The sequence below is a fragment of the Perca fluviatilis genome, chromosome 1 (assembly GCF_010015445.1).
Source record: "Perca fluviatilis chromosome 1, GENO_Pfluv_1.0, whole genome shotgun sequence".
NCBI lineage: Eukaryota > Metazoa > Chordata > Actinopteri > Perciformes > Percidae > Perca > Perca fluviatilis.
This window is the reverse complement of record NC_053112.1, coordinates 41,600,351-41,615,023: the sequence shown is the minus strand read 5'-3', so window position 1 is coordinate 41,615,023 and position 14,673 is coordinate 41,600,351.

Sequence of the window (14,673 nt, the reverse complement as noted above, 5' to 3'; positions counted from 1 at the left end):
AAAAAAAAAAGAATAGCAGGGCTGGCATTTGTGTGTGTGTGGTAGAGCGAGTCACAGGGATTATCTTCAGAGCGAGTAGTGACTCTAGAGTCATAGTGAGGGAAATAAAGTGTCTCCCCTGTGCTTTCTGACCACGGTGGGAAATCTGTAGCAGGAAAAGTTAACCCTCTCCTTGATTTCATGTTGTTTATGGAGAAGGAGAACCAGGAAATGAGTCGGGGAAATGCATCGCTACCGAGCCTCGGTCTAGCGACGAGGAGCATGGCAGGCTACGACGTAGGGTCTGTGTCTCCACGTCCCTACTTACTATATGTACCCACGGCGTAGATTTAACCCTTGTGTTGTCTGGTCAAAAACGTTTTTTGGCTCTTTTGGCACTTTTTTCAATGTTTTGGGCACTTTTTTGACATTTAACGTTTCTTTTCACTACCATGTATAAACACCACTAACACAAAGTCATTACTAGATTTACACTTATTTTTGGAATTCATGGTCAATAAAAACCTCATTTATAGGAAATTATACCTAATTCGTGAGTTAAAAAGCAGAAATTAATAATAATAATAATAATACATTTAATTTGTAATGCACTTTATATTTAAGCAAATCTCAAAGTGCTACATGATAGTGCTAAAATTATAAAAACACATGGAGAGCATGAAAAGAAAAAGAAATAAATAAAAGGCAAAAGGACACTCAAAAAAAAAAAAGCTCTCCTAAAAAGGTGGGTTTTAAGGCCACGTTTAAAAGCATCCACAGTCTGTGGGGTCCTCAGGTGGTCAGGGAGAGCATTCCACAGTCTGGGAGCAGCTGAGCAGAAAGCCCGATCTCCCATTGTACAAAGCTTTGTCCTGGGAGGTTTCAAAACATATGCTGAGGCAGATCGGAGGGTACGTATTGAGGTCTGTGGGGTGAGGAGTTCCTTGAGGTAGAGGGGGGCTTCACCATGAATGCACTGCTGGTAAGGAGGGAGACCTTGTACTCAACCTTGAGTGAGACAGGAAGCCAGTGGAGTGATTTGAGGATGGGGGTGATGTGGTCATATTTGCGCACCCTCAACAGGATCCTAGCAGCACTGTTTTGAATATACTGCAACTTCTGAAGGCTTTTGTCAGGGATCCCGGTGAGGAGTGCATTGCAGTAGTCCAGCCTGGAGGAGACAAAAGCGTGGACAAGCTTTTCCGCGTCTGCAGGAGTGAGTGTGGGACGGAGTTTGGCAATGTTCCTGAGGTGGAAGAAGGAGGTCTTGCAGAGATGTTTGATGTGAGTCTCAAAGGTCAGATGAGAGTCCATTTTAACACCCAGGTTAGTGGCTGATGTTGAAAGTGGAATAGTTTGGCCGGAGAAGGTGATGCTGGTAATGTCAGATGATTGAACCTGGTGTGGGGTGCCGACTAGAATGGCTTCAGTGTTGGAGCTGTTTAGCTGCAGAAAGTTTTGCTTCATCCACGCCTTTATCTCCTCCAGGCAGGTGGTCAGAGTGGATGATGGCAGAGCAGCAGAGGGGGTTGGGTTTGTCTTGAGGTAGAGTTGATTATCATCAGCATAGCAGTCGAATGAAATTCCATGCCGGCTGATGACATGGCCAAGGGGGAGCATGTAAAGAATAAACAGGGTGGGGCCAAATTATTAATTATTTAGACTAAAATTAAAGGAAGGATAATCACAGAATGCTATATGTCAACGTTTAGTCGAGATACTGTTTTTTTCAAATGCTAAAAAATTTAACAAAACACAAAATTCAATGAAAGTATAGATTTTTGTTGTACTTGCGAAGCGTGTTGTATGGAATGATCCATGTTATTTTTGGATAATCAAAATTAGGTAGTTAAAAAGAAATATTTCTGATATAGACATTTAGACAATGGTTCAAATTTGACCCGAGACAACACAAGGGTTAACGCAGAAGCATAAATCACGCTTAAGTGTAGTGTCAGCATCATGCTGCATGGATGCTTCTGATTGACCTGATTTAGATGTAGTCTGTAGGAAACCTGCCACTTTGCAGAAGTTTTACCATCAAGCCAGGGAGTTCAATACAAATCTAAAGTTCATTCAAAACAGTTCACTTACTCATTTTTACAGTTTTTTTGTTTTTTTTTACATGGACTTCATCCACGGAGGGAGTTTGCTCAGGATCTGATGACATGCAGCTCAGTAGTTTCACTGCATCAGCTCCACACGTCCAAACCTCACTTCCATACGTTTATAGCTCCATGCTCCCACACAGAAACAGAGCCCTCTGACTTCCAATCTGTTTCTTCATTTGAAGTGGTGTTGTTGCAGTCTTCTGTTTTTCTCACTTTTGGAACAGATATATGTGTATTGTACAAAGAATACATTATGTGCACTGTTTTCTTTTTCTAAACTGTTTACACAGTGTTATAAAAAATATGTTCCTTTATTTTGTACAAAATTAAATCTTCAACAACCTGTGGTCCAGTGAGATACATTGTGTGTAAGTGTGTGACAGAGAACGTGCAGTATGGGGCTGTTGGGATAAAACAGGTCTTCAAATGCCGTGATTTCACTACGTGACTACTTTTGGTACCAGGTCCTTTTCTATATTTCCTTTTCCACTGTGGATACTTCCCACAGCATTCTCAGCTAATCGCCATAGTGCCATTGCGTGAAACTGCTGCGATATCATCTTTATCGCCACACTCAATCAAATCTTTCATCAGCAACCAACCAGAGAAATGTCAGCACTTGCTCAACTGTATGGCGCAGTTTATATGGTCACTGGGCTTCACTGTGGACAAATGGCTACATGGATATCAGTGGTTGTGTCTATAAAGTGAAAATAGATATTTAATGTTGTGTACTCAGAGTTGTCAAAAGTATTCACATTCATTACTCAAGTAGAAGTACAGATACTAGGGTTTGAAAAGACTTCTGTAGAAGTTGAAGTATCAACTCAAGCTTTTTACTCAAGTAAAAGTGTAAAAGTACTGGTTTCAAAACTACTTAAAGTATAAAAGTAAAAGTAATGTAAGGGGGAAAAAAATGCCATTTAGGACAAAAGCTTAGCCCGCCCCACAGAGGCCTAATAGTGCACTACCCCACCTCCACAAAAAAAAAAATTTCTAAAGGCTATAATGACTATAATAATGTTATATTAAAATCATACCTGTTCCTCACGGATGACTGAGTTTCTCACCCTATCTCTAAGGGAGACGCCAGCCATCCTCCTGAGAAACCCATTTCAGCCACTTGTTCCCTGGATCTCGTTCTTTCGGTAATGACCCAGCCTTCATGACCATAGGTGAGGGTAGGAACGAAAATCGACCGGCAGATCAAGAGCTTTGGCTTCTAGCTAAGCTCTCTTTTCGTCAATCTCCGGCCAATCTCGCGCTCCATTTTCCCCCTCATGTGGGAACAAAACCCTAATGTACTTGAACTTGAACTCATTCCCTACCTGGAGTAGGTACTCCATCGGTTTCCTGCTGAGAACCATGGCCTCAGATTTAGAGGTGCTGATCCTCATACCAGCCCCTTCACACTTGGCTGCGGAACGATCCAGTGAGTGCTGAGGGTCACAGGCCGATGATGCCATCAGGACCACATCATCTGCAAAAAGCAGCAATGAGATCCCCAGCCCACCAAACTGCAACCACGACTATGCCTCTACATCCTGTCCTTGAATATCACAAACATGATTGGTGGCAAAGCGCAGCCCTGGCGGAGGCCAACCCTCACCTGAAACGATTCTGACTTACTGCCAACCCGGACACAGCTCTAGCTTTGGTCGCACATGAATTGGACGGCCCTGAGAAGGAACGTGAGAAGTCTGGTACCACTGTAATTGGCACCCCCCATTTTTGAACAGGGGAACCACCACCCCGGTATGCCACTCCTTAGGCACTGTCCCAAACTTCCCCGCAATGTTAAGAGGCGTGTCCTGGAAGACATTATATGTGATATAAATGATCAGATTCTGATTAATCATCCCCTGCTTGCCAACCCTTTTGCTTTTCCTGCCCGACTCCCTGAGCGAGTCGTGTTGAGTACAGCCTACTGTTTGCAGTCTTGCTGAGATGGAGAAATGATTGTTTGGTTTTGGAATGTTTTCTTTCATGCACAAAATGGTGGGAAAGGAAACAATTGAAACTGATTTCTTCTGAAAAATATTGTAAAGATTGGGAAAGATTACAAGTTCTTTAAAATGTTGACTGGTTGAATATGCATTACAGTTTGTTACAACACACATTTCTCTATACTGAGTTCACTGAACTTGAGACCATTGTTCAGACAGTGGTCTTCCAACGTGCAGCTCAGCACAGCAGTTAATCTCACAGCCAGAATGCACTGACTCAACCGAAACACTTCACACTCATTTCAGGATCAACTGTTGTACCAAAACACTGAACAACATCGGCCATCGTTATATAATGATAATAATATAATATAATATAATGACCATTATATATATGCTGACCATTTACTTCTTTATTGCATTTATTGCTGCCTTACAGTACATGTCACAGAGATTAATCAGAAATGCTGCAATATGCTTCAAAAGGCTTTTTGCATAGAGTTATTCTAGTTATGCAATACAGAACGATACATATTCACATCATGTATGGGATGGCTGCAAATATAGAAATACAACCATTTCAGTTTCAATCCACAGCACACCTTCGGTCTTGCAATACACCTGGTAGAAAATCCTTTTGCATGCCTGATCCAGCCCTGGGGCCTCATGTATAAAAGACTTTCATACTAACAGAGCACCTTTCTTTTATACATCACAATCAACGTGAAATAGAGCACACGTGAACGAGCCACCAGCCCCACCTTGCCTCGTTCCATAAATTAATACATGCGCCCCTGACGTAATTCTTAGTCCAATCACAACGGCAACCCCCAATTTCCCTGCTGCAAAACATGAGGTGCTGATCACGGATGGAAATGAGGAAGAAATGTTCTGTTTGGAGGTTTTTCTTCTGCGATAAGTAATAAAAGAAAACCTGTGAGTGGTAAATGGTGACAGGGCAGTGAATTCAGTGAACCATGGCAGAAATATAGTGTGTAGCGAGTATGTGGAAACTGAGTCCAGCGCGACGTAGACCCAAACCACCATGACCCAGGTGGAGAGGGGGGACCCAGGTGACTTACACATCATCCACTGCATCAATTAATGCATCACACAGGAGTTTGCCCACCCGACACTGTGTTTGTTCCCAGGGAGATGGACCTGTGCGTCTCACCACCTGTGCGTGATTGAGGTCTGTAAGCCTCAGCAACTGTACAGACTGCGCACAATATAGCAATATACAGATGGCGACTGCAAGTATTAGTAGTAAGTGGAGTTTTCACACATTCTAAGCCCTCATGTTTATCAGAATTTATTAAGTAGCCTACAAATAAATAGTTAATAGCATTTCCCGTTGGGGTTTTGACCTTTAGATGTAAAACATTATCCACATAAATGATCAAACTTCGATGGTGTATCAGCAGATATAATTATGTTTTTTTCATAGACAACGTCATAGATGTATGACAGTAACTGGAGTGGAAACTTTTCATTTTGAATTTGCCACGTTACAGAGACAAGACTTTGTGGACGGTCCGCACATTCTCGCGGCAAGTTCCTTTTTATACATCACACTGCGAGTGAAAACCAGTGTACGCAAGTTTAATACATAAGGACCCTGGCATGCATCATGTCCAAGAGGAACATCTGATCATGTAAAGGGTCCACCTCCACGAAGAAAAGAGTTCCTCTACGGGCTGGAGGAATGGAGAGTAAGGTGGAAGAAAGGTAAACCATACTGGGAAGGGCACTCATTGTAGGAGTTTATGCATTCTTTTTTAATTTTCGGTTTAAATGTAGATATATCAGAATGTATCAAAGTAGTCTCATTACAGAAATTGTATATTATGCTATTTAAATTGAACAGTTTTTACAATAGTAAACCTGTGCACAATTAAGTGGAATTAGCGGTTTGGTGGTGGTTAAAAAGAGCTGATGGATTTTGAAAGATGTGGTTATTGAATGCATTTAGTGTCAAAGCAATGAAAAGGGATCCACAGTTGAGTTCTACAACTCAAGTACAATTGACTGCTGATGCCCTGACTGAGAAGTTCTGGAAAAGTGAACTTAATAATGAGAAATGCGTGTTAGCAAAAAAACTGTAGTTCTGGTGATTGCAACATCACAAATTCCTGAGAACAGGGTTTGAGAGACCGTTGCCATGCAACGCTCCAGATAATCTGATGACAAAGCAACGGCCCTGTCTACATTTTCAGCCATGCCTCAGCAGTTCAGTAGGCTTTATCGGCATGGAATGTGACATGTGTTGCCAAAGCTCATATTCAATTATGAAATACAAAGAAAACAGTTAGCAAAAATAAATAAATAAAGTTAAGTAAATAACAATAATTTATAATGGAATAAAATACATAATAGCTAAATGAAATAAAATAATACATAGAGTAATACAAGTAAAGGAGATGGTGGTGGTAATCAGAATGAGGTACAAGTAAATCCTAATGTTGCCTGGTAGCCAAAACTGCACACTGTTTCTGTTCCCCTATTACCATCTGTGTGTGTGTGTGTGTGTGTGTGGTACTATGTTTGATTAACCAAAAAAGAAAAAAAAAATATTAAAAAAAAAAAAAAAAAAACAAAACAAAAAAAAAAAAAAAAAAAAAAAAAAAAAAAATTTTAAAAAAAAAAAAAAATTTTTAAAATAATCCCTTTTTATAATTTTTGATTTTTTATGTTTTATTTACTCATGTTATTTTTTTTTTTTTTTTTTTTTTTTTGTTTATTTTTTTTTTTATTTTTTTTATTTAAAAAAAATATAAAAAAAAAATTTTTTTTTTATTAATTTTTTTTTTTTTTAATTTTTTTTTTTTTTTTTTTTTTTTTTTTTTTTTTTTTTTTACTCATGTTAGGAAGACATCAATTCCCAGTCAGCAGGAGAAGAGGAATTATTACAGCCACTTGGGACCTCTGTGTTACTGCAGAGTCACTTAACACTGTCTTAGAGACAATGTTAGGACATTTGTCTGTCTCGTCCCTTCCTTTCAGCCACATTCCCACTTCCTCAAAGCTGTTCATTTCAATTCTCTGCCTGCCCAACAGATGCCTTTGACTTTCCCTCCAGTCCCAGTCACCTGAAGCAGCATGGTGGCCCAATGGTTAGCACTATGGCCTCACAGCAAGAAGGTTCTGGGTTAGAATCCAGGTGGAGTTTGTATGTTCTCCACATATTTGCGTGGGTTTCCTCTGGGTGCTCCGGTTTCCCCCACCGTCAAAGACATGTACTAGGTTCTCCAGTCAGTGCCCTTGATCAAGGCACTGGCTTGGTCCCCAGCGGCTGTAAATGGCTGCCCACTGCTCCCTTGAGGGGTGGGTTAAATGCAGAGAATCTGCCTGTCGGCCTACATTTACCTGCCTGTAGGCCTGTATAGCCCTTTATTGTGGCAATTAATCATTGAATTGTAGAAGTCTGTCTGCATCGCTTGCAATTGGGTCTTATCACCGGTGCCTCACACTCACACACACCGTGACAGAACGATCTGGCTGAAGATTGACCTCTAGCAGATGAATATATTTCTGTGAAGTATATTAATGAGGCGGCTCACGCTATTCTGTGCCCTCAACTCATTTGTATTTAAAGTTATAGTAATTATACTATAGTTTAAACTTCATAGTATAATTGGATGATTAAGGGGAAGAAACCTCCAACCACAGGAACAAACACCCACCCGTTGGGTCTGGGGGTTGTTCATGAAGGGTGAAGGGTCAGCAGGCGGAAAGTTGGGCCGGCCTGGGAGCAGCTGTGGGAGGCAAACACCTGCACCAATTTTTGAAAGATTAGTAAAGAGGGCGGAAAGGAAGAGGAGGTACAAATAGAAATGTTTATTTAATTCCCTTTTTCTTTTTTTCTCTTTAACCTAGTTTTATTTATTTTTTCCTACTAACAGACTTATTTCTCAATGTTTTGTTTTTGGCCCCCTTTTTATTGCTTAATCTATTATACTTTTCCCTTTGCCTCTCCCAATTCCACCAAATCGTTCCCCTTTGACTGCTTCATAAACACAATCATTTTCTCACACATGCACACACAAGCCTCCTCCACGCACGCACGCACGCACGCACGCACGCACGCACGCACGCACGCACGCACACACACACACACACGGACTCAAGGGTTGGTGGTACCCCTGTTCTAAAGGGGGACCAATTACATTGGTATCACACTTCTCAGCCTCCCTGAATCTTTAAATCTGAGGCCATGGTCCTTACCTCAAGTGAAGGAGTTGTGAATCGGAGCAGCAGGGACAGTATTGTATTGGGTTTACTGCACTGTTGTGATGAAAAGAGAGCTGGGCTGGAAGGCAGAGCCTCAAGCTACCGGACAATGTCTGTTCCTACCCTCACCTATGGTCATGACCCAAAGAACAGAGATTGAGGGAACAAGCGGTCGAAATGGGTTTCCTCAGGAGGGTGGCTAGCGTCTCCCTTAGAAATAGGGTGAGAAGCTCATCCGTGAGGAATTCGGAGGTGAGCCGCTGCTTCTTTTTTATTTGTTTTATTTAATTTTTATTTAATTGTATTAAATAATCATATTCATATTGTAATACTATATCCCATGAATTGAATTATATATATATATATATATATATATATATATATATATTATATATATATATATATATATATATATATACTGTATATATAAATCTTTGCACACCATTTCTTTACTTTCTTTCTTCCCCCCCGGCATGATGTACATGTAGACTTTGCCCTCACACAACATCAACCCAAGGAAAGCAGTAGGACCAGATGGAGTGCAGGGTCGGGTGCTTAAGGACTGTGCAGCTGAGCTAACAACGGTCTTCACTACCATCTTTAACCTGTCTCTGGCGACCTCATGGATCCCTACATGCTTGAAATCAGCCATAATAGTTCCAGTCCCCAAGCAATCTAATGTCACAAGCCTGAACGACTACAGGCCAGTGGCACTCACCCCCATCATTGCAAAATGTTTTGAGAGACTGGTCATCACACATATAAAAAGTGCCATACCGCCCTCACTAGATCAATACCAGTTTGCATACAGGAAGAACAGGTCGACAGAGGATGCCATAGCTATTGTGTTACACACTTTGCTAGAATATCTAGAGCACAGGAACACATATGCAAGGCTTCTCTTTGTTGATTTCAGTTCAGCATTTAATATAATCTTGCCAAACAAACTACAGGCGAGTGGCACTCACCCTCATCATTGCAAAATGTTTTGAGAGACTGGTCATCACACATATAAAAAGTGCCATACCGCCCCCACTAGATCAATACCAGTTTGCATACAGGAAGAACAGGTCGACAGAGGATGCCATAGCTATTGTGTTACACACTTTGCTAGAACATCTAGAGCACAGGAACACATATGCAAGGCTTCTCTTTGTTGATTTCAGTTCAGCATTTAATACAATCTTGCCAAACAAACTACGTAATAAACTACATGGACTTGGACTATGCACCACATTATGCAATTGGATACTGGACTTTCTAATAAATCGCACACAATATTTCAGAGTGGGCAAGCACACGTCCTCCACTATGACCATCAACACCGGGGCCCCTCAGGGTTGTGTGCTTAGCCCACTTCTATACACACTCTTTACACACGACTGCAGTTCTTCCTCCCCATCCAATTATGTAATAAAATTTGCCGACGACACAACAGTGCTCGGCCTCATCACCGGGAATAATGAGACTGTATACAGGCGAGAGGTCCAACTGATGGCAGTATGGTGCAGCAGCAACAACCTTACCCTCAACACAAAGAAAACTAAAGAAGTCATAGTGGACTTCCGCAGGTCTGGACAGTTAAACCACTCTCCACTCCTCATTGGGAATGAGGTGGTGGAGAGGGTCTCTAGTTTTAAGTTCTTAGGTGTGACTGTGACGGAGGATTTGTCGTGGGGGAAAACCATTGCCTCTGCCACAGCAAAGGCCCAACAGCACCTCTTCTTCCTTAGGAAGCTAAGGTGGGCAAAACTGCCCCAGAGACTCATGGTCAACTTCTACCACTGTGCAGTGGAGAGTGTGTTTGCTGCCTGCACAAGCACAGAGAAGGAGGCCCTACACAGAGTGGTGAGAGCCGCAGGAAAGATCATTGGGGTCGTCCTCCCAGACATTCCAACTGTGTACACCTCGCGCTGCATGAAACGAGTGAAGAACATCCTCCAGGACCATTTACATCCAGCCCATCACCTCTTTCAACTGCTGCCTTCGGGGAGAAGCTATAGGTCCATCAGTGCCAAAACCAGCAGGCTGGCCAACAGTCTTTACCCACATGCAGTCAGGTTGCTTAATGGACATACTACCCCCCCATTCCCCATCGGACATCCCTTTGTGACATAATGTCTCTGCCCATACACCATCAATACCTGTGACCTGGACATTGCATTGCTGCAAAAATACTACAACGATTTATCGATTGCACCATGCACTTTAAAGGTACAATATGTAACATTTCTGCTTTAAAATTTTCTAAAAACGACCATACCTATGTTATATATTTTTATGAGTTGTGTTCTTACACTATCCCAAATGTTTCCACCAAATGTCAAACCCAGAGAAATCAGTTATTTTATTTTCAAACACGGCACATTTCCTTTAGTCGCCCGTCAGTGGCGTCATATAACCTTTCACTGTGTAGTTACTTCGTCAGAACACTGGCACCAAGATGATACGTTCAGGAGTAATTGTGAATCATACAATGTCACAGAAAAAAAATACTTGTAACCGTAATACTGCTTTTTTGCCATACAGCTTCATTTTGTGATTAATAACATCCCACTTTTTATCACAGTAATACAACAGAGACTTTATTTATTTTGAAAGTTCAATATCGATACCAGCTTAACGTTACTACAATGTGCTGGTTGGCAAGTAGCCTAGCTCACGTTGATGCTGCTTTGTAGGTAACATTATAAGGTTACAACATCGTTCAACACGCAAATAAAGTTATTTTTAGTATGACACAGTTAACAGGACTGGGCTAACCCCACGAATAACGTCACTAGTAACGTTAACGTTAGCTGTATAGATAGACGATTAATCTAATGCTAATTTAGCCAGCTAGCACACCCCGGTCTGTCTGCCTCACTCCCCCGGCGGAGAGAGACTCAGTCGGGATGACAGCTGACAACAGCCCTGGGACATATAGCTAGCTAGCTAGTTACCGTTAGCCCCCAGTCAGCTATCAGCCAGCTACTTTCATTACAGCAACCCCCGGCCAGAACTTATCTCCAGTGCCTGGTGCTTACGACGCTAACGGCAGTTTAATTAAATGTTGGGAAACGGACCATATCAGACCCAGTACTGAGTCACAACAGCGGCCATCCATAGCGTTAGCTACATCTCCGTAGCGCTACCGGTGTATGTGCCGAAAATCTCCTCCCTGCCGAATTTCTCCCCCCTTCGCGTTTAGCGGTCTTTACGGTTAGCTAAATTAACCCGACAAAATGTGGGTTAAGCACCAAAACGAAAAGTTAAGATTACTGAAAAGTGAAGGGGAGATAATTCTGGGCAGCTGGGAGATGTTCTGCTGCTGCACAACAGGCATCGAACGTCCTTGCCATCGCGTCCTTGCCCACACCCGTCTCTCAGCCTCGTTTAGTAGCTAGCTAGCGTTACAACACACCCCTTCCGCCCTGGTGTTGAAACCATCCAAAAGGTGACACTGATATGTGAAATATTTTGTGTTTTAGCTGCTGGCTACGGTTAGCTTGCTGGCTCACTAGCTAGCTAACTGGTCAGCTACAAATAAAAATCTAATCGAGAAAAACGTAATTATGTTGGGGAAACTGCAGCTATTTTATTAGAATAACATGAATAGACATTACTAAACGTAACGTGAATAAACTTTAATGGGTAAACTCGTCCGTGAACTGATGTATTCTAACCGGCAGCGAAGGTGTTTAACACTAAAAACTCCCATAATTCCATGCCACTTCCCAACGTCATCAAAAGTCCAGTTTTACCATCCATTGTTTTGGTTGAGAGACCCCTAGCGGCAGAAAGTTACATATTGTACGTTTAATGGACATAGCACTTTATGGGGTTTTTCTAGAGGGATTTATGGGAAGTTAACTTAGGTACAAAGTCATTCTAGGGGTATTTATGGGGAGTTCAATTAAATTAGGTACAAAGTCATGGGTAAATTCTTTTCATGGGGACATATATAGATAAGGCAAACTGTGGGGCAAAGGGTGAACAGCTTAAAATTATATGCCTGTCTGTTTGTTTTTGCTCTAACAATATTTTGTTGTTATGATGTAGCAATGACAAAATAAAACTGAACTGAACTGAACTGAACATTAGGTTTTTTCTTTTTTCTTTCCTTTTATATATGTGTATAGTTTACCATGACAGCCTTTCCTTGCTATGTTTGGTGCTTATTTATACTTTCAGCCATAGCATTGAAACATATTAAAATTTCTTTTTTCTGTTATATGTGGTGGTCACAGTATAAGCTTTTGAGAGTTCATCCAGATCACTGACAGAGTAAGTGCATCATCAGCTTGGCATTTGATGGTTTACTATCTCATATTTTGTTCTGTTGATGACTTTGTTGTTGATACAGTTTTGATTCTTAGTGTAGCTGTTAAACACAGCATCACTTACATTAATTTCAGCAAAGCTACTCTGTAAGAAAGAGAATAAAAAACAAGAAGGAAATCAAAACATATTGTCAAAGATAAATACATTCAAATTAAAATTGTGTGTGTATTTGTTTCATGCAGCTCTGCTTGTAGATCCTGTTGATGTCCACCAGAGGGCGCCTTTACACCACACACCAGCCAAAAGCTGCTTTTTCTGAATAGAGTTCTGCAGATAGACAAAAACGAACTGAGGTTGTAGTATTATTGTTGTTTATTTTGGTATTTCTATATAAATATGATTTCTGTGTTTATTCACTGTATGAATCTGACAGCTATTTATATATGCAGATAGATTGACATTATCTATCTATATATATATACATACACACACAACTGATGTGTGTATATATATATATACAGTACAGGCCAAAAGTTTGGAAACACCGGCTTTTTTACTTGCAACATAATATTTTTATTTGGTGTTGCCTGTACTTATGATTTTGCCTTATTGACTACTGATGATATATATATATATATATATATATATATATATATATATATATATATATATATATATATATATATATATATATATATATATATATACAGTACAGGCCAAAGGTTTGGACACACCTTCTCATTCAATGCGTTTTCTTTATTTTCATGACTATTTACATTGTAGATTCTCACTGAAGGCATCAAAACTATGAATGAACACATGTGGAATTATGTACTTAACAAAAAAGTGTGAAATAACTGAAAACATGTCTTATATTCTAGTTTCTTCAAAGTAGCCACCCTTTGCTCTGATTACTGTTTTGCACACTCTTGGCATTCTCTTGATGAGCTTCAAGAGGTAGTCACCTGAAATGGTTTTCCAACAGTCTTGAAGGAGTTCCCAGAGATGCTTAGCACTTGTTGGCCCTTTTGCCTTCACTCTGCGGTCCAGCTCACCCCAAACCATCTCGATTGTGTTCAGGTCCGGTGACTGTGGAGGCCAGGTCATCTGGTGCAGCACTCCATCATTCTCCTTCTTGGTCAAATAGCCCTTACACAGCCTGGAAGTGTGTTTGGGGTCATTGTCCTGTTGAAAAATAAATGATGGTCCAACTAAATGCAAACCGGATGGGATGGCATGTCGCTGCAGGATGCTGTGGTAGCCATGCTGGTTCAGTATGCCTTCAATTTTAAATAAATCCCCAACAGTGTCACCAGTAAAGCACTCCCACACCATCACACCTCCTCCTCCATGCTTCACGGTGGGAACCAGGCATGTAGAATCCATCCGTTCACCTTTTCTGCGTCGCACAAAGACACGGCGGTTGGAACCAAAGATCTCAAATTTGGACTCATCAGACCAAAGCACAGATTTCCACTGGTCTAATGTCCATTCCTTGTGTTTCTTGGCCCAAACAAATCTCTTCTGCTTGTTGCCTCTCCTTAGCAGTGGTTTCCTAGCATCTACTTGACCATGAAGGCCTGATTCGCGCAGTCTCCTCTTAACAGTTGTTCTAGAGATGTGTCTGCTGCTAGAACTCTGTGTCGCATGAACTTATCCTCAGCAGCAGAGGTGACTCTTGGTCTTCCTTTCCTGGGGCGGTCCTTATGTGAGCCAGTTTCTTGATGGTTTTTGCAACTGCACTTGGGGACACGTTCAAAGTTTTTGCAATTTTCCGGACTGACTGACCTTCATTTGTTAAAGTAATGATGGCCACTCATTTCTCTTTATTTAGCTGATTGGTTCTTGCCATAATATGAATTCTAACAGTTGTCCAATAGGGCTGTCGGCTGTGTATCAACCTGACTTCTGCACAACACAACTGATGGTCCCAACCCCATTAATAAGGGAAAAATTCCACTAATTAACCCTGACAAGGCACACCTGTGAAGTGAAAACCATTTCAGGTGACATGAAGCTCAGTGACTACATTTACAAGCTGTCAATATTCGGGTTATGGTCGGGTTAAGGTCACTATTCGGGTTTCTGAAACATTCGGAATAACCCGTTTACATGCATGAGCAGAGAGAGTTACTCCTACATGG